Source organism: Protopterus annectens, chromosome 10.part0 (genome assembly GCF_019279795.1).
Source record: "Protopterus annectens isolate FY-2018-M chromosome 10.part0, PAN1.0, whole genome shotgun sequence".
NCBI lineage: Eukaryota > Metazoa > Chordata > Ceratodontiformes > Protopteridae > Protopterus > Protopterus annectens.
Genome location: NC_056744.1, coordinates 668,137,861 through 668,160,415, shown reverse-complemented (window position 1 = coordinate 668,160,415; position 22,555 = coordinate 668,137,861).

Genomic DNA, 22,555 nt, shown 5'->3' with positions numbered 1-22,555 from the left:
TTACATAAGTAAGCAAGTCAAACATGCTCCACAGGTTAATGTTAGTCCTGAGCACAAGTCAGGATTAAATTAACATTACACAGTAAAGTGGTTCACAGAGTTTACACATTCGAGTTAGCCAGGCTTGATACATTGACATAGCCAGTTAAGTGACAAATGTTGTTTGAGTCTACTGTTAAATTGACCTAAGGTGGACAGTAGGGTAATATCAGCTGGAAGTGAGTTACAGGATCTACTTACAGGGTTTGCAAAGAGAGAATCACCGGCTGTGTTATTAAACTTGCTAGTCTGAAGTAGTAATTTGTTAGAAGATAGAAGCGGTCTAGGATTGTTATAGGGGGTGATAATATTTGAAGTGCAGGAGTATTGTCTGGATTATAGAGGATTTTATAGGCCATAATCAGTTGGTTATACTGTATTAGGCTGGGTATTGCAAGCCAACCAAGCTGATTTAGATTGATGCAATGATGTGTCCTAAAAGGCAGCCCAGTGGCAAACCTGGCAATGTGGTTGTAGCAAATTGAGTGTTTGTTAAGGACAGTCTTGTTCATATTCGAGTAGAGGGGATGCATACAGAAGGGTTGAAACAAGGTGTGAGCGAGCTATGGCACCTTTAGCTGGAGGGGCTAGGAAGGCTTTAATTATGTAAAGTGACCCTAGTTTTCTATTGATGGCTTTGATAATCTGGTTAACATGTAGGTCACATTTGAGATTATTGTCTATGATGACACCTAATAGTTTCGGAGATGGGTCAGGGGAGATTATTGTGCCATCAGTTGATGTTATAGTAACGGTGAAAGTGGTAGACCTACGTGTTGGTGAAATAACAACAGTTTAGTTTATTTGGGATTTAGGATCAGACGATGTTCAGAAAGCCAGTTTTCTATTGTATTAAAGGTGGTCTGGGTAGCTGACCATAACTCTACTGGAGATGTGGCTGAGCAGATCAGAGTACAGTCTTCAGCATATTGGATACAGCTGACTTTTGGGATGACAGTATAAAGGTCGTTAATGAAGATGGAGAACAGCAAGGGCCCTAGTATAAAGCCTTGTGGTACTCTGAGGGTGTTAGGTAGAAGGTTAGAGATTTTTTTCTGCCAGAGGCCAGCCTGCTGTCGACCATGCAGGTAGGATTGAAACCATTGGAAGGCTCCAGTATCTAGACAGTGTTTGCAGGGTGTGGAGTACAAGTTGGTGATCAACCATATCATATGCCTTGGAAAGATCCAAAAAGAGGGCTGAGGATATATAATTAGTGTTGCAAGTATGGTTTATGGTTTTAGTAAAGGCTAGGAGGCCTGGAGTAGTGCTGTGATGAGGACGTAAGCCATGCTGAGTGTCTGCCATAATGCGATTTTGGATTAGGTGGTGCATGAATTGTCTATGATGAAAGTTTCCATAATCTTTGCAAGTAGAGAGAGTATAGCTATTGGCCTATAATTGGAGAATTCAGTAGAGCTGCCTCCTTTGTGAAGTGGGATTACATATGACATTTTCCAGATGGTGGGAAAGTTAGATTCTACCATGGTTCCTTTGATTACCTTTGAGACGGGGTAAGCAATAGCATCATCTGGTTTTGATAGGTACTCGGCAGGGAGTTGATCAGCAGAAAGTGTAGTGGGTTTCACTGTTTCAATCAAGGTACGGAGAAGTGAAGTGGCGACTAGTTGGCAGCTGAACGCAAGTAGTTTTTTAGGGGTGCTACTTTCAGGACCAGGGGAGCTAGGAGGTAGATGGCTAGCTAGGGCCTGAAATGTCTCAGTAAAGAACTCGTCAAAACTCTCAGGAACATCTTCAGGGGTATTATCAATAGTAGCAGCAGGGATTGGGGTTGACGTTTGTCCAGGATGTAGTATATATGACATGCCACCTGACAGGGTATGGCATTACTGGGTTCAGAGAGACCAGTCCCCAGATTGGCTGTGTGGTGGCATCCCACACATGTGTTGTACGTTCCTGGCCAAGGGTGATGGCTGACTGCATACATGTGGCAGCTGTGACATTGACAAATGACTCACATAAACCACAACTGGACCAGAGAGGCGATTCACAGGTTACCTTTGCACATGCTACCCTAGTAGTGTGATTGCCATGGTGAGTACCAACACATAGGGCCAATGGGGAACAACATACTGAAGGTGTGTATGTGTGGGTGTACCGCTACTGTTTCATAGCACTGACATATATGACTGCACACGTGGGTAAATGCCAGGTAAGACGTGTGCAATGTGTCACAGGCAACGTACATGCGTACAGGACAGACAGTGACGTTCTGTCATGTGTAAAGTTGACATACGTATCGTACGCTATGCAGATGTCACTAGAAGTCTACAGAAGCACTGTAACTCTGCATTGCAGGTGTAAGCAGTGTTCCAGGGAACCCCAAGTGAACATGCATGCAAACAAAGCTACAGTAAATAGGGCTGGAAGTAGTGCATTATACAACAAAGAAGGGGTAACAATAACAGTAAGTAACAATGCAAATATGTAGGCACTATCAACATGTACCCAGGAATACGTAGCGCAGATGCCCATGGTAGAACTGATATTATGTCATACTTATTTGTGATTTGGATTACATTGGTACTGCACACATATCTACATGCGTGAACATCCACATGGCATAGTCGTGGGCAACTTGACACCATTACTGTACATGTCCACCATTGCATATCACTACTTGCGTTAGCTTTCCCCTGTGCTACCCATGTATGCGGCTATCTGTTGACAACCTTACCACCGGCATGCAATTATGTGCAGCTGTTATACTTTGGTATGTACTATGGTTGCAGATAACAATTCAGGACATTCATACAGTTACTGCAGCAGGCATGCTGGGATAAACACACAGTCATAGCAGCACACTGTACTGTTACCATCATGATACTACTAATACACTTCTATGTAGTCACCCTGTGCATCAGCAACGTGTTTACCTGTTCCCGCAATGATGTTGGAGATTGCAGGAGGTGGCACAGTGTCATCATATGCACAGGGTGTGGATTAGGTATGCCTGAGTCAGCCACTGATACCACCAATTGACATGTGTGTGTATGTGTGTTGGTGAGGGGCAGCAGTACAGGGTGGGGCAGTGTTGGTGCAGTGTGTGCGTGTATGTGGTCACCCTAGGTGTTAACATTTCACATGTGTGCATGCACGCACACAGTTCCACCTCATGGCTGCCATATACAGGGGTTTGTGGACAGTCAGAGACTGCACCCGGCAGGCCATACAGATCAGTGTCTGTGTGCATGGACACGGTACCTGTGCCTGGCAGGGGTGCTATGGACCGTATCCAGTACTAAGCCAGACTGGGTACTGTCATCAGAAGCGGGAGTGTGTTGACTGGACACAAGTCCCTATTGGGACTGTCCAGAGCCACGTGCATGTGGTCTCCTGGGACGTTCCGATGACAGCACAGACCCAGCATTGCTGGGGCTGCTGCTGGCACTATGGGGGCGTGTGCGAGCCTGTTGTCGTCCGTGCCGACTGCCATCTGCTGCCAGCATATGGCCACATCGATGCCGCAAACGCCCATCATTGCCCTGGCTCATGGACATCTGGTTGTGGAACTGCTGTAATATGTCCCCACAACGTCTGTCTATGACATCGGTGAAGTTACTGATAGCATCCGCAATGTCACGCATACTGTCTGTCATGGCTGTGCGACATGCTCTCAGCTCCCTCAGACCCTGTCTGGTGTACCTTTCCATACGTGACTGTGCCTGCATGACAGTCCGAAACATAGCTGAGGTTGACAGACCTCTTTGGGCACGTCGGCCAGAGGCAGTACACCCTTGGATGCTCCCACGAGAACCCATGGGCAACTGTCTGTGTGGTACCATCGGAGGACCCTGCCCATGGCTGCTGTATGGGGACGCATGTGCCACAGGTACCACATTACCCTGGTCTATGCCCACTGTATCCTGTCCATCACCTAGGGACAATGGTGACAAAAGATGTACAGGCAGGATGACTGTGCACAATGATGGGGTTGACAGCTGTGTACTGTCAATTGGCTGACCAATGGCAGACCCTGACACACCTTCCTGTACCATTACACAAATATCATCATTACCAGTAGCCGTTGCACAGGTTTCAGGTTCCCTGCTGCAGGTCACCAGAGCAGCCCCAGAACATGTGGGAGGAAGACAGGAAACACAGTTTACAGTCTCCAGACATTGTTACCAGTGATGCACTTATACACACATGCACACATGGACACATGCACACATGCACACATGGACACAGGCACACAAGCACACATGGACACAGGCACACATGCAGACATGCACACGTGGACACATGCACACAGGCACACATGCACACATGCACACATGCACAGAGGCACACATGCACCGATGCACACATGCAGACATGCACACGTGGACACATGCACACGTGGGCACATGCACACATGCACATATGCACACGTGGACACATGCACACATGGACACATGCACACATGCACACGTGGTCACATGCACACATGGGCACATGCACACATGCACACATGCACACGTGGTCATGTGTACACATGCACACATGCACACATGCACACGTGGACACAGGCACAAATGCACACATGCACACATGCACACATGCACACGTGGACACAGGCACACATGCACAGATGGACACGTGGACACGGGCACACCTGAACACATGCACACATGCACACATGCACACATGGGCACAGGCACACCTGCACACATGCACACCCCACAGTATACACACAGAGCACTACTGAGTTACACTACTGTTACTAGCATTATCAGGACTATTATAGGTTATGTTAAACACACTCACCAGCATGGATGGCCTGCCTTGCTGTAACCCTGGAGGGAACCTGCAGAAATGATGAGATTAATGTCAGTGGGCACAACTGTGCATTGATATTGCATATGATACAGTGCACAGAACAGTCAAGTGTACATATGGCATATTACCTGCACGCTCCATGTCGTGCTGCTGTGTGGAACCAGCCTCCCTCATAATGCAGGTGTACTGCTGTTGGTGTTCCGGGGCTGGAGCCACAACACTTAGGAGTAGCCCCTCCAGTCTGGTGAGGGGGGATGTGTGGCCACCCCACCTCCTGTGGTGACCTGTTGCCTGTGGATATCTGATGCACGCTGCCGGACACTTCGGATTAAATCACTGCAGTGATGTCATACCTGCTCATATGTCCTGTTATGCGTGCCAATATCATTTACCCTACGGACAAGGTCTTGCCACAGTGCGGCCCTCTCCTGCTGATTCTGACTGGTGTGGGAAAACAGGATGTCATACTCCCGCACCAGGCTCTGGTGGATCTCCTCATCTTCCGCCACAGAGTAGGCGTGGTTACGCTGTCGCGCCATCTCCCTGGAAGAGAAAACAAACAGGATATCAGCAGACCATGTCAGCAATATATGGCACACATACTATACATGATACTCATGTGTAGTGATATACTACTACTCCCATATGTTGCATGTGTGTGTCATGGTGGATACACAGGTACATGGCCAGATATCAGTGCTCAGCCAACACCTGTGCAACAATACCTGCCACATTCCACACAACATAGTAGCATGCCCCATCGGTCAGCACACACTGACAGGTGCAATGCACAACCTCACTCTGGGGGTTCATCCCAAGGTACTGTATGTGGGACACCATCCACTACTGTGATGTGGACAGAAGTTACTTGGCCTGGATATACATATCCCACCACCACCACCAGCACAGTAGACTACTTTGATATGTATGTGATTAGAAAGTTATTCACTTGCTGGGACTAAGATGGTATCCATGCAGCACACTGTGCCAGTGGAAGCCACAAGCCACACTGCTGACCCCTTTGCAAATGCTTACCATGGACATGCCACAGATTGCATGGAACTTGCACACACATTTCTAACCCAGACCCTATGCACAAAGGTTAGGCATCCTGGCCGGTGGACCCCAGACAGAGGCAGATTGTATAACAATAGCAGTAGGCTACTGCAGGACAGAGCACATTCACATTTAGGGAAGGCATCTGTGGTCAGCACTGGTACTATGCTACGGACCGTCATAACAACGGCCACGGCCTACTCTGGGAGGGAAATGGACACATACACTATGGATGACCACAAGGCCTTCTTCAGTTATGTTACACATATGGACCACATGCCTCAGATATGCTCTGTGTTAATACACACCTACTTAACATTCACCAAACACACGGATATTGGCAACAATCTTGCAGACATGTTTGGTGCACGTTTCCCCCCTCCTTCTCCCCCACCAGTTGAAATATTTATCACAGCTGGATGTAACCTCCATATCATCTCACATGTCCAGGTGAGGGCCACCCTCAGCAGAGAAGAACACACAGCATCACTGTGACCTCGTGGTATCCCTGGATGTGTGCTACTGGCACTCCGAGAGGACATACAACTGCATATAACAATGATAATTTATCTTGGCCGTACTACAGGATATGTACCTGGACAGTGGCATACAGCAACAGTGGTCCCACACCACTAAGGGGGCACCTCGACTGACCATGGGAATTACCACATCATATGCATAACGGGCCTGGTCTGCTAAGCTATGGAATTATGCAGTATGGGATGCATAAGCAGTGATATCGGGTACCTGCAGGCACTTGTTCCCAGCCAGTGTGCCTTTGGGATGGGCTGATCCTGCCTTTTGAACCTGGCTGACCTTTCAAAGCAGTCACTACAGCCATTGCTGGGCCAACGCACAGACAACTGCTGCCAGGATCATGGCCTAAGACTGATTGACATGTAATGTATGGTCATCCCCTTTTGGTGGAACTACGTACACACAACATATCACATGGACATACCTATGGATACAGACCTATGGCACATTTGGAGGGTTCACAGTATGCACACTATTAACCTGCTACTTTGCATTACCTGTGTTTGTCACAGCTGGTTGTGTTACCACTGCTTCTTCTTGCTGCTGCTACTGTCAGTGCTGACAGCTTCGGGTGACAGAGTCACAGTGTATTTTTTTTTTTTTTTTTGCTCTCTCTCTCTCTCTCTCACTTTTTGCTCTCCCTCTGTCTGCTTACAGACAATGCAATGAATGTATTGCATGTGGAGAGTGTTAGCACTGGATGCTTTTGTAGGTATCTGCATAGGTCCATGTGATGGCCTCTGCACCAATTGTAAGCCAGCATTTGCTAATTGCATACAGCCAGTTGTGTACTGATTGCAGTTCTCACTGTGATTTCAGGTCAGTGCTATAAAAGGGTATGTGGGATAGGCGTTGCCCTTTCAGATTGTGAGGGCGGGGACCATGCTGGTATGCTGTGGACAGTGTTCTGTGAGTGTAAAGGTTAGTATCTCTCTCATGATTCAGGCTGTGTTGTATATTCACATTTCTCCATTCCTCTCTCATGTTCCCTGTAGCAAGTGTGTATGCACAATGACTCCTACAACTATATATAGATATATATATATATATATATATATATATGTACATATACATACATTTATATATGTACTTTAACTGACCTTATTATCTACAAGCTACCAACTAGCATGGCTGTTTCTGTTCACACACTACTATTATGGAAATCCAGTAGTTTTGACAATAATTTTAAATGACATGCTTTGGGTACTACACATCCTATATTCCCTTTACATTCATTCCTACTATTACATGTTATATTTATTTTAGCACAATGCTTTTGTATAAGAGTCATGGCTTAGTGGTAGGTCGTACAGGCTAGTGTTTCCAAGGTCCTGGGTTCGGGACTGACAGTGGGATTTTATTTTGCTTTTGAACTGAGTACAGGACCTGTCAATCAAAGTGACTAAGGCACTTTTAGGCAGTTGTAACCGGGTTAGTGCTGGTTTGCGCGGAGATCACGCATGCGCACTGCCGTTTAGCTCCGCGCACACAAGCGCACACCCGCTTACAACTGCTTAACGGTGCTTACTCTGGCGCACACCCGCGCTATTTTCTTTGAAAGAAAAGAAAATGGGGAGACAGGAAAGTGGTGAAAAAGGGGTCACAAAGAGGGTAAGACAGTAGGGAAACAAGCTCAGGATGTGCAGGAGGGATGTAGGTAAGGCCCATAGCTGACCATTTCTTCATCAGCAACAACTGTGCATATGTATGTAATTTGGTGTGACATTTGAAACCTTCCACCCCTGAGAGAGGTGTCAGGATAACAATAATACTTGTTGTACAGCCAATTGTAATTGATAGGTTCCATGTCCAGCAGACATGTGTGCGGAATGGGCAGCTATGTATGGGGCGTAATTTTTTTGTGGGTACAGAGTGCCCTTTTTTTTTTCAGGTGAGAGTGGTATGTCAGGTGAAGGAAGTCGGTACAGCTGGGGAGGTAGGTTGGGTAGGTAAACAGACAAGACAAACAAGACGCATACAGGGGCGGTGTATGACACGTGTGGGGGGGGTTACACAATTGACGGGGACGAAGGTTTGGATATCCAGAGCCCATGAGCCCACAGATGGCAACAGTGGAACTGATATCCCCACCCATAGGCAGTTGCCACTGTTCCTTCACTGCCCAGGACGGGGCTGTGCTGGGGGCTGTGTAGGCCGGGCAACAGGTATGCCCATTAGTTGCGCCACCCGTGCCTCGAGCTGGCGTAGGGGCTCGAGAACAGAGTCCCGAATCTCCCTACGCACCACAGTCCGGACGCTACGTAGGGTGAGTGGTGGTTCTCCTCCGGCCACACTTGCAGAGGGGGGGTGAGCCCCATCCCCTGCAGCACTTCCACCCGCAGGTGGCACAGGGCCACCGGAGGAGGGTCCGGACTTGGCACTAGTGCCAGGTGCACTCGCCAGCTGAGGTGGGAGAGGTGGGTCCGCTGGAACCCGTCTTCCCTGTCGTCCTATGTTTTGTATTATGTCATGACAGTTTGGGTTAGTGACATATAATACCATTCACAATTAGTTGTAACAGCATGCATTAGTATTCCCATTAACCAAACACCCAGATATTCACACCATTGAACAGCGTGCATAACACATGCATAATTTGAACAGAAATACACAGTCCAACAACATGCAGGGTTAATTGATGGCAACAGGCCATCAGGTGTGGATGTATGAACAGGGCAGATGCATCAACAGACATGCAAATATATATGACCCAAAAGGACAAATGTCCAGGGGTGTTAATTGTGATTGCACATACCATTTTCACGTGGAATGGGTTATATGTGGTTATAGGGTGGGGTAAAGTAAATAATATTAACACCTTCGAATAACAATACATATGCTGTACATTTCTAATAGCTACAGTTATATACACACTACTGTTCTAACTACAGTTTCCTATATGATAACTATTTCAACTTGGTGATAGGACTGTTACTGCAACATCAATATACATTTTATTGTTCTTCATACACATTCATATCTAGCTTTGTTCAGCTACATCATCCTGCTACATTTGCTTTGTATAGCTGTAGACAAGTGTGGATGTTTGGTATATCAGAGAATCATCTTATCTGCATATTGCAGACTGAGAGCAACATATCCAGATTTTGGGATACACATTTCAGATGCAGTAATACTTTGAACAGATTTCGCTGTTTGGTTTTGAATCTCACATGTATTTCATTCTGTCTTGACTGCAGTATACTTTATTCAGGGGTTATTACTACTGTATTGCTGGATTCATGACACTTTCTCACACTCTCTCACTTGCTTTCATTTTACTATTCAGGATGGTACTTACTTCTAGGCTTTATTGACATGTTTTACCTGTAGTTATTACAATCCTTTCCAGCAGTCTCACTTCTGTCATGTTTCAGTATTTCAACAGGGATATATTTCACACATGTGATTTCATCAGCTTCTGCAGCTATACTTTTCAGCCTGCTGCAGGTTGTGTACTATTTTCTTACAGGTAGGGCATTTTTATTTCAGTATATATGTCAGACAGTTTCATTTTTCGGTTTAACTTACAGGCTGAAACACACTTTTGTAATCAAGCAATACTTGCAGACACTTTCACACTGTTACTTGCACATTTTATTCCTTACTGACTACACTGCACTCTTTTGCTGACTGTCATACTTTTATATTTCTTTACAGTTACTGGTAGTGGATTACTGACCTGCCTGGTGGCGCAACCGCACCAGCCTATCGCCATAGGCTCTGCGGTTCGCAGAACAGACACCTGCAGCTGTAATATAAATGAAGTAATATTGGAATACACATCTCCATAATATCAGCTAGTTTAATTTCTTACATACATAATTAAATGTAACTTACTCAGTAGTGGGGCGTTGGGTGTTTGCCGGGCCTCCTGGATCCAAAGGTTCAGTTGGTCCTGCTTATGTCTCTTCAGGTCCGCATGGTGGTGACGGACCTGCTCACCAGTCCTTGGAATCCCTGTGGCACTGGTGAGATCATGAGCCAACCGGTCCCACACCTCGGCCCTGTATGCTCCCCAGAGGACCTGGCCCTGCATGAGTTGGGCCTCATGATTATGGACTAGGAGCCAGACCATGTACCTGGACTCCTCAACACCCCACCTCTGTGCTCGAAAGCAACTACCCTCTCCTACTCCTGTCATTCTGCCTGCAGGTCAGTTCTACAATCATTTATGCTGTGTATTCCTGCCTATGGGGCTTATATAGTCCGTTTTTCCCGCACATATCTGTGATTGGCCATTTTGGAATTGTATCAACTTCAGTAAACCTGCATTGTCATGCTCCAGTTTGTATTCATTCCTATATATTAGCTATTATTGCATTTAAAGGTACTGCTGTCATGGCTTAGTGGTTCTGTACCTTGACTATGGTGTATAGTATCCTCGGTTCGAACCTGGCCACTGCTTTTTATTTTTCATGACTGTCTAGACATGCTGAGGGGTGTGTCTGTGTAAAGGCAGTTTTGATACAGCTTGCTCAACGTTGCCCATCGGTTAGCTTGTTTGCGCGGTGCGCAGCTCCGCGCAAATGGGGTACGCTGGTTTAAGCCTCATTTGGCTATCGGCACGCATAGTACGCTCAGCTCAGTTAGGGGCACATAGATTTAGTGTGTTAGACCACTGCTCAGCTACGGGCACTCATTTTGCACCAGTTAAACCACTGCTTATCTACGGGCAGATGCACTCACTCTGTTAAACTGTAGCTCAGCTATGGGCACATCTGGCATTTTTTATTCTTTTGTTACCTCACATTTCTTCAATATAAATGGGCTATTTCATTACATTTTACATAAATTGTGGTTTCATGTGTACATATTTGCCAGGGACTTGTTTCCTGCTTATTTTGCTAAAAAAAAAAAAAATTGGTGTTGTGGGGGCTCGAACCATGAATGCCTGCTCTTCAGCCAACATCTCTACAACTACGCTATTGCTTCCTGGCTTATTTTGCATATTTAGTTCTTATATGCTTTCCCACTGACTGCTAACTGTAGCTGCGCTACGGGCACGCCCGCGCAAACGAGCGCACTCACGGTTAAACATTTTTACAATTTAAAAAAATCTATAACATGTTTATTTATATGTTTTCTGTTCATAGTCTGTGGGGGCATGTGTTGTGTTCTGTTTATTCACATTTCCATGGACTCTGTCGTGGGTATTTACTTTGGAAACTTTTCCTCTTCTGGGGGCGTGTCCGCTTACAGGGCTCGGCCTACGGACACACCCCCTACTGTCTTACACGGACCGTGTTGGCCTTAAGTGTGATTCAGCATGCTCTCATGAATATGCAAAGCATGCTGACATCACTTCATTTAACTGCAGCCTCCGTGTATGAGTTATAACTCTTACACGGAGGCTTCATGAATCCTGCCCTCTGTCTTTGCTTTTATGTCACCACTTCTCAACCCTGGTTTACATATTTCCAGTACCAGAAACTTAAACCAATGTTCAAATCCTGCTGATATAACATGTTTAGACAGGGCATTCCTTTCATCTTTCTTGGTGATACCATAAACATGCTCCCTTATTCGATCTCTTAAGCAGTGGTTAGTTTTCCCAATATAGAAACTTCTGCAGACTACACAGGATGCACAATACACAACATTTTGACTACTGCAGTCAGCATAAAATCTGATGTTGAAAACCTGTCCTGTGTCTAGATGTACAAACTGATCATCTGTGACTACATATCTACTTGCATTGCAGTGATGGCATGGGAATGTACCTATCCTTTGACTGATGACATTTCTCTGTCCACTAGATAGAGGCTTGTAAGACAACATTTTCTTTATTGAGGGATGATTCTTAAAACAAAAGGAGGGTGAATCTCCTAACAACCCCTTACATCTATCATCAGAAGCCAAGATTCTCCAATGCTTTTTTATAATCTCACAGATGTGTCCTGAGTCCTTGGAATATGTGAGGGTCATACATATAGGCTAGGCAGACTTCAGTGTAGAGGTCCTCTGTCTGATCATTAAAGTATGGTCTCATACGTGTACCCCTCAACATAACTGCATCATTCTATGCAGTCACTATGTCAGAACTATTGTACCCTCTGTCCAACAAATTGCTAGTAAGTGTATCAAAAGAGTCATACATATCACTGTCTTTTGTACTTAATCTAGTGGTTCTAAAAAACTGTCCTTTCAGGACATTCTGCTTAACATATTTGGGGTGCATACTACATGAGTGTACTGTGCTACTGGTCTTACAAGACTTTACAGACTGTCTAGTGTACAGACCTCCTGCAGTCTTATGCACCATTAAATCCAAAAAAGGGATATATTCTGTAGACCATTCATAGGTAAACCGAAGAAAATTGGTAGTACTGTTAAGATAACACACAAACTGGTCAAGATTATCTACTGTGTCCCCCTAAACAAGAAATAAATTGTCTACATAGTGGCCATAATAAAGTACAGATCTTCTGAATCTAATATTATTAGAAAAAATATTCTGCAACTCCCATTCTGCAAGAACCATATTGGCATAGTTATTGGCGCAAACCATGCCCATAGCTACCCCTTTCTGTTACAAATAGTGCTCATTTTGAAATATAAACACATTATGCTCCAAAATAAGGTCCAACAGAGTATAAATCAAATAGACCTTATCACTACAAAAAGCAGGGTTTCTGCCCAAATTTGTCCTAATGTTATCAATGCCCATATCATTTTGAATGCAAGTAAAAAGCGAGGTAACATCTAACGTAACCAGGAGGACCTCTTCCCTGTAGTCTGTAGTAGACCATCTACACAACTTACTGAGGAAATCCCTAGTATCTCTCAAGATGTTACCCATTCCATTAATCACTGGGCGGAGTTGCCTCTCAACATTCAGTGGCCCAGCCCCTGCCAGACACTATTGGCTGCATAGGTGGATGCAACAGATTCTTGTGGACCTTTGGAAGTCCATAGATTTTAGGTATTAACGTATTCTCAACCATAAAATAATTGTACAAAACTCTATTATGCCATCCATAAGTAGACCTTCAACTCTCTCATGTATCTTAGCTGTTAGTCTAACTATTCCCTGTCTGTCTAGCTTTGTATAAGTACATTCATCACTTAACATCAGAAACATAGCTTCCAAATATTCTGACATATCCATCACAACTATGCTGCCCCCTTTATCAGCAGGAAGAAAGCAGATGTCATCACACTTTACTAAATCAAGCAAAGAGGAAAACTCTTCCTTACTTAAATTATTACTAACCCTCTTATTTTTCATATCTTTACCAGAAGAATTAGAAAAGTATGTGTAAACATCATCAGTGCATAATTTAAAAAATGCTTCAACCAAGGGCATATTGACAGGTGTAAAAACACTAGGTTCATATTTCTCTGCCTAGCCAGCTTTTCATTTCTTTCCTCAGTATGTCATTATTTATTCACTTCAATCCCCGATTATTGCCAGTAACCACACATTTGAGGAGTAAGGGAGAAAAAATAACGTAAATATCTGGACATTTTTTGAAAATCTTATATTTTGGATATAAAATACTTCATTTAACACATTTACACATACTACAGCAAGTTTGAAACATTAGGCAGAGGAACTATTTCACATAAAAAATATTAAAAAATAATCATAATAATAATAATAATAATATAGTAATAAAAAAATTAGTAAAATAAAACACTTTTATTAACAACCTATTCTCTATTCACAATAATGACATCCAGGGTGTGTGTTAATGTGTAAATAACACCTTTCCAGGGTGTAGAATGGAATACATGCATTTTAGCGAAAGACCTTTCCTCAATCCGGCATAACATTGACCAGAAATGTCGAATCTCCCCCTGCCGAACGGTCAGAATGTCGAACAAAACACCGAATTTGACAATTCCGACCGCTCTACCACCTAAACAAGCACTACCATGGGTCAAAAGGGGGGGGGGGTATTTTGCTTTTTGGTTACATTGTGTTCGCAATTATGCATTGTCGCTGAACTGCAGTCGAGCATTTTCCGATCGGTCTTCTGCCATTCACTCAGATGCATGCATACCATGTAGAACACCCCTGGGTTGGTATTATTTATACAGTAACAAATATCCTGTTGAGATTATTACATGCATGAAATCCTATGGAGAATACAATGACACACTCACTTTCCCATGCTAAATGTGCTGAGCACTGTGGTGAAATTTGACATAATCTGGAAATATGGAGTAATCCTAGACATGATTATGTTTTTTTTTTTTTGCTTAGATATTTGTTTATTTTACTTACTCCGTTTAGTTTTGCAATTTTATTTTGCAATATGCTGACAATTACAATATAGTATTGTGTCCATTATAAAATGGCTTTACTACATTTGGTTTTATACTATTATACTAACCTTGCACAGATTTGTGATGTATTACGGTACCATGTCAAACTTTGCTGAGTGTTGTGATATATTCCCTATTAGGGTAACTGTGCTAAGCTCGGCAATGGAATTTCTTGTATCTTGGTAACCTGGGTTTATCTCTGTAATGCGCTACTACTAATGTTTGCTTGTTTGTTTATTTGTTTGTTGGTTGGTTTATTTGTTTTTATTTGTCTACTTATTTTGTTTTATTTGTGTGTTACAGGTAGGCAAATTGACGTTGAATGCCTATTTTGTTTCATTTGGTTAGGTTGAATGAGTTTCACAGACTAACTGAAAAATTACAAATGATGAGTGTAGAAGAGGGAAAGAAATGAATCTTCTTTTTTCTCAGAATTAATTATATATGCAATGGAAACTTGTGCTTTGCTCTTTCATGTACTTGTATATAGAAAAGTGTCATTCAAAGACCTTTTGTGTATTTTGCATACTGTGGCAAACCATACTGACTCCTATAATGTACTATGGTATGCAATGCTAACATATTTTGACTCTTATGCACTATGTTAACTGTTACTGGGCTCTGTGATGTGCTATGATATAATATGGGAAAGCTTATTAAGTACTGTGATGCACTTTGGTGCCATGGTGAACTGTGCTGAGCACTGCAATGTATTACAGTATCCCAAGGTAACCTGCCCTGCACTGTGCGATTACTCTGTATTGGTAAATGTTGCTGAGTACAGTGATCTACTATGTTACCTTTGTAACCATTGTTGAAGGCTGTGATACACATTATGATTCCTGGTGTCTGTGTTGAGATATATGATAGCATTTTGTACATTTGCTAAGTTGTTCTGATCCTGTAAAATACAGTTCCTCTGATTATTTAAATGTCTGTTTCTTTACTTATAATTATTTCTTTGTTTTCTTAAACGTTTGTCAGTTTTAGAGAACTGTATGATTTATTCCCTGTTCTCACTGGGTTAAGTCAGGCTGATTTCCCAGGCCTGTGATACACATGTATGCCATGGTAAGCTGTGATATGCTGTGGTATAACATGGAGATGCATGTTGAACCCTGTGATGTGATATGGTATAAAAAGGTAATCTATGCTGAGACTGCAATGTATTGTTGTTCATAATGGGTAAGCTGTATTAATCCCCTTCTTGTACTGCAGTACACTATGGTTCCCTGCACTGAACCTTATGATGTGTTATGTTATACCATAATAACATGATGAATCTTGTGATGTACTATGGTTTCCTGCAGTGAGATCTGTGATGTATACAGTGCAACAACATAATCTCTGCTGAGTGCTTTGATCTACTGTGATTCAACCTTGTAATCTGTGCTAAGTCCTAAAATATAGTCTGGTATCATGATAAACTCTGCTTAGCCATGTGCTGTAATTTTGTAAACCTCAGTAATTTGTGTTAATCTCTGTGATAGACTATTACTTTACTTATTTTTATGTTTTTATTTATTTAATTACTTTTGTTTTATGAGAAAGTGAACTGAACAGCATAGTCCATTTTTCTCTTATTCAAGTTTGATAGATTTTATAAACTATTGGGAAACCCCATGTGCAATAAGTGTAAAAGAGTAAAGGAAACTAACCTTCACCTCCTAATCAATTACTTAGCGTATACAATTATACCCTGGGCTTTGCTGTGTGACTCACTTATGGTATATTAAAGAGACTGTTGTGTGCATTGGTACACTACAGTTACAAGTGCTGAGCCCTGTGAAGTGCCATAATATATCCTGAGAAGCTCTTATGAAAACTATTAAGTATTACAGTACTTCTCATTAAGCTGTTCTTAGCATGTTATGCAATTATAGTAACATTTGATGGCAACTATGGTACAACTTCAATGTTTGTTGAGAACTGTGATTTACTCTATATTCTACTGTAAATGTGTTATGTATTGTAATGTAATTTTCATTTATCTTTTTAAAGAACTCATATCTTTATTTGTTCAACAGCCAAACAATGTTTAATACCCATCTTTTCAGCATCACATTTTTTACAAAAATTTATTCACTATAAATTTCATTTTAAACAATATTTGCCTAGATAGCTTATGCTGACATTTTACATTTCAATATATCTATTTCAAATGAAATAGCTACTGCTGAACAATAATCTTATCAGATACTAATTTTAAACAGTTTTTATGCGTAACAAACATAAACATGAGAAATCTGAACATAATATCAAAGCTACATTAAACAACAAGGTCAATAACTCATACAGATAGTACAAACATTAAAAATACAACATTTAGTCTCCTATCAATACTAATATTCCAGACCTCAATATACCCCTTCTACAACCTTATGAATGTGTGGTAACACTAACCTTAACCCTGATACCACCAGTAACTCCTACCCTTCACCTTACCTTATGAAAAATTAAAAAATAAAAAAAAACTTTCCCTAGCATTTTCACTAGACAAGAAGTTCAGACACACTTAACATACACTTGCACATATGAGCGACAATAAATCTATCAACTTTCCTAGTCATTACTGTAGCCTCAGTCTGCAAACGCTCATGTGCACTCCAACCCCAAATGCCAAAACTTTTAGTATATCCAAAAGTTGTTGGATTAAAAAAAAGAATCCCACTTATCATAATTGTAAACATTCAATTTTTCTCCTTTCAACATTCAGAAATTTAGCACTAATTGTTTTTGTCCATTTCCATAGAACAACTCTCTGTTCACTAAATTGTTATGCAACAGATTGAGGATCCTACTAGATGACACATCATTCCTTGGATATAAAAATATAAATGTCTGTCTATTTCATTAGATGAGTAAAATTTATAGCATTTTATAATATAAAACTGTTTACTGTCATTTATAATTGTTTACTCTTTCCTTGACTAGCTAAAATAACATGGAATTGAATAGCCTGTGCATTATGGTCCTATTTTGATTGTAACCAGAGTTGAATGTATGTGTTTCAACTGACTTCTTATTTCACTGCCCCTTTTTCCTTCTCTTAAGTGCTAAATAAAAAACACTGTTTAAATATTTTTCACTTAGTGCTGCAGGTGACCACTAGTGTATTCCTGTGTGAGGAATTTAAATATGTGATGTCCTTGTGCTATAACCTGCTGTGTAAGAGTTTTAAGTGTGTCATGTGCTTTGGTTATGACCTGATGTTTGAGGGCTTTATGGATGTGATGTCCTTGGGCTATGACCTGCTGTTTGAGAGTTTTAAGTGTTTAATGTCCTTGAGCTATGACATAGTAGCTCACTCTTATTATAAAAGTCACTGTAAATTTGTAAGGAAAGCTTGGCTGTCTGGCAGAGGTGGATAGAACCCTGATTGTGACACAAGCAGCTGTGATTCAATTAGTGGTCCTAGCACTGGTGTAGTTGGGCAGAGAGGGAGAGGAATGAAAGGGATTGGCTCGCTCACCTCTCCTAGGGGAACCAGAGTTGTGGACATACATGGAGCAAAGAGGGAACATGTGATTGTCATGACAGAGACTGGGGAAACCACTTTGCATGCTTCAGAGCTCAGTGCAGAGCTGTTGCTGGCAATGCCTCTTTGTAATGTTTACTAAATAATACAGTATAATAGGCTGTTTTCTATCATGTAGTTGGTATTGTTCTCATGAGTGTATGGCTTCCAAGTTTAATGTTGCCTGGCTGCTTATTATAATATGATTATTATTTAAGTTATGAATTTTTTATATACTGGTGTTATTATCTGAATAAGCACTCAGCATGGAAGCTTACATGTTTTAATGCTGAATTCTAATAAATTGCTCCGTTGTGTTCATGTGACTGTTTTTTTTTTTTTCTCCTGATTTGTTGGATTTTACTACTCTGGTATGGATTACTTTACTTTGAACCAATGTCTGTGTTTTTTTTTGTTTTGTTTTTATAACCTATAAAAATCTAGACTTAGAAGGCCTAAAATTACAACAGTTCAGAACTATGATGTAGTCAGTTAGCAAATTATTTTGAAATGACTAATTATTTAAAAATATATAAGAACTGTCCAAACATATTGTTGTGCATTAAAATCTAGTTTGAATGGGTGCCAAGGACATTTATCCTGTTTAATTGTATTCAACTGGACTTGCACTGTTCAATCATTAAAAGTAAGAAATCAGGTGAAGATGTACACTCTGTTTTACAGAAGTTCCATCACACATTTCACAATGTCCAGACATTACATTTATGTAGATGATAAGGTAGCACTTTAATTTACAAAATACATTTATGCCAAGAAATACTGGTCAGAAACTTGTATGATGGTCCACTTAATGTTAACTGTCAAACTGAAAAAAAATGTCAAGGTACAAAATCATTTCCAATTTCTCTTTTAGAAAAATTTAAAAAACAGTCAACCAATTATATACTTAATACTAATGGTCAGAGGAAATGATGTTCTCTATTAAGTGTATCCCTATGCAGTCAGTGGAATGTTTGAGCATGAAGGACATAAAAAGTCCTGATTCAAGTTTTTCTCGCTCATGAATCTCTATCACTGAGAAATAAGTTAATAAATGTTTGGAATAATTTCCTCACTATTAAAAAACAATCAAAAACATTTTAAATTAAGTGTGGGGATTAATCCAGGACATTTTCAACATGCAAGCTAATATACTACATATCAGGATTCAAAACTTTAATAACAACAGGCGGATAAAATTTGCTTTTGTTGCTTATTACATATTTTGCTGCTTGTCAAAAAACTTAAAAACAGACGCAAAAGGTCAGATAAAAAAGCAACGTCAATTAGGAGTTCCTCAGGCACACAGATGGCTTGAGGAAGCAAATCGCAGGGAACAAAAGAATAAAAATTCAAAAGCAATGTTTTTAGATAAAGAAGACAATAACTTGGTAATAGCAACAGCCCCTCCGCCCCCTCCGCTTCCCTTACCAGAATATGAAGCGAGTGGACAAGCTGATCCACCTCCACTATATCCAGCTGTTCCTGCAAAACCAAAACCGTTTGTCAGAGATCCTATCGAGACTAGGTCTCGAAAACGCAACTTAAGAGGGGATATTGAATTGTATGAAATAAATATAAATTCACAAGGTATGAGTAAAGAAGAGATATGTCCACTCATAGAAGTACCAAATCCACAGGCAGGACAGGCAGGACAGGACCCATCTCTTCTAGTATATAGACCGTGGACACCGGAAGACATCCGCAAAGCCACAGAGGGAATTCCCCATCCGAAAGTTAATTTTAGAAAATTCTTAGAAGACTTACAGGGCATGAGGTTAAGTTACCATTTAAATGGAGAGGAAGTAGAAAAGGTAGTCAGACAAATCGTAGGTCCAGACTGGCACATGATCAGTGGCAACTGGAATCCCCGTGATGCAGAACATAGGCCACTCCCACATAGTAACGCAGAACTGGATAACAGAGTGAAAGGTCTGACAGACCGAATCTCTGAGAAATGGAATCCTAGAGCTGACTGGACTTGCATTAATCAATGCATACAACAAGAAGGTGAAACTGTTGATAGATATTATGCCAGATTATTAGAGTGTTTTAATAACCATTGTGGAATGCAAGTACCTGAAGACCAAACACATGATTCCCCATATGAGCAGCAGCAGCTAAAGAATGCATTTTTGAAAGGCAGTATTGCACCCACTAGCAGCTTTATTACAAAGCACATGGTAGATCATCGTATAAGTAGATTACAGGCATTTTAATAGCAAAAAGAAAAAGAAAACTCAAGTATTTGCAGTAAAAGACGGATCAGAAGTCTTTGTAGTACAGACCGGGAAGAAGGGTAAGAAAAATGCCCAGAGAAACAAACAATCTGATAAATGATCAGAGGACTTTGAAGAGAGAAAGAAAAGGGGTGAATGTTTTAAATGTGGGAAAAAGGGACATTTAGCAAGGGATTGCAGGCAAAATAAAAAAGTAACCACAGAAGACAAGGAGGGTGAGGACTGACTATATGATAGTCAAGAATCACTGGCAAGGAATAATCAAGAAAAGACAAGTGCAAATGTGATAGAAGGAGTAGAGGATGTGATAGAAGAAATAGAGGATGTGCATGAAATCACAGATAGTAAAAAAAATGAAATTTTAGACTTGGCATTATTGAGCCTAGAGCTCTACTTAGCAGACACAAAACCAGAAGTTACACTTCTGGTAGAGGGGAGGGAAGTTAAATTCCTGTGTGACTCAGGGGCTTCACGGACCCTGATACATCCTTCCAAACTACCAGAAAATTCAGAATCACTTGATTACATATTAGTGAAAGCAGCTAATGGACAGCTGTATTGGGAGCCACTCTCCCACAACATACCAGTAACTGACCCTGTTTCAGGGATGACCCAGAAAAGCAAAATTGTTGTTTCTGCAAAATGCTCAGTAAATCTTTTGGGCAGAGACCTAATGCAGATATTTGGCATAGCAGTAGTTCCAACTATGCAGGGTATGGAAGCCCAGCGACAAATGGATACTTTTGTAGTGCGACCGGAGGGTGAAACATTTTATTGGTACAGCCAGGACTTGGTTACGACTGGTCCAGGGGCAGTAACCGAAGAACTGATGAATGTAGCCATCAGTAAATCCCCCTCCCTTGACACTGATAAACAGCATTTGTTGCATTGCACACTATATTACTGTAGCAAACCAGGACCTGATAAAGAATATGAGCAAGAACTGTTTAGAAACCATGCTAACAGATTAGTATTACGAAATCTGTACTGGGACACAGAAGGAAACAGTGTAGTAAGCTGTTCATTGCCCCAGGAATTCCTAGCACTTTACAAATCTAATCAATTACCACATGTGAATTTGACTAAAGATAAAAATGTGAAGTGGGCAGACCTAGGAGAAAAAGTCACAAGGTGGGAAAAACAGAGTTAGAACTTTCAGAACAGGGAGTACAAAAGCAGAAGTTGAATTGGATAATACAGACACACCCAGCTGTACACTTGCAGGCAAGTGAGGACAGCTGAGTAGCACTCTTACTAGAAGAAAAGGTAAAAGCTTTACGAGACATACCAGAGACTCTCTGGTCAACAGAAAAATCAGATGTAGGACTTATTCATACAGCAGGACCAGTCACTATCACACCAAAATCAGCATTTAGACCTCAAAAGAGACAGTATCCCTTGAGAAAGGATGCAGAAGTAGGAATCAAACCTATAATAGCAGCCTTACTTAAGGAAGGAGTGTTGATAGAATCTCCCAATTCACCATGTAATACACCCTTATTTCCTGTTAGGAAAGCAAATGGAGAATGGCGTATGGTCCAAGATTTACAAGCTGTAAATGATGCAGTTATACCTAGGGCACCTATGGTGCCAGATCCACACACCTTATTAAATGATTTGAAACCTCAACAAAAGTATTTTTCTGTGGTAGATATTAGCAATGAGTTTTTCTCAATACCGATACACCCTGACAGCCAACATTGGTTTGCATTTATATTTCAGGGGAAAAGGTATACATATACGCGACTACCACAGGGATATTGTGAGAGTCCAACAATATTCGCACAAAAAATGGCAAGTAACCTGGCGGGATTTATCCCACTGAAAGGCAGCCAGATTTTACTTTATGTAGACGACATTCTGCTGGCAGCCCCCACCCAGCAAGAATGCAGAGAAGATACTATATCATTACTACAATTTCTAGCTACTCAAGGACACAAGGTAAACAAAAATAAACTGCAACTTTGGAAAAAACAGGTCAAATACCTGGGATTTGTAATATCCAAAGAGGGCAAAATATTAGATGAAGACAGAAAAACAGCAATATTACAAGCGCCCAAACCAACTACCAAGAAGGAAATGATGTCCTTCCTAGGTACTACTAATTTTT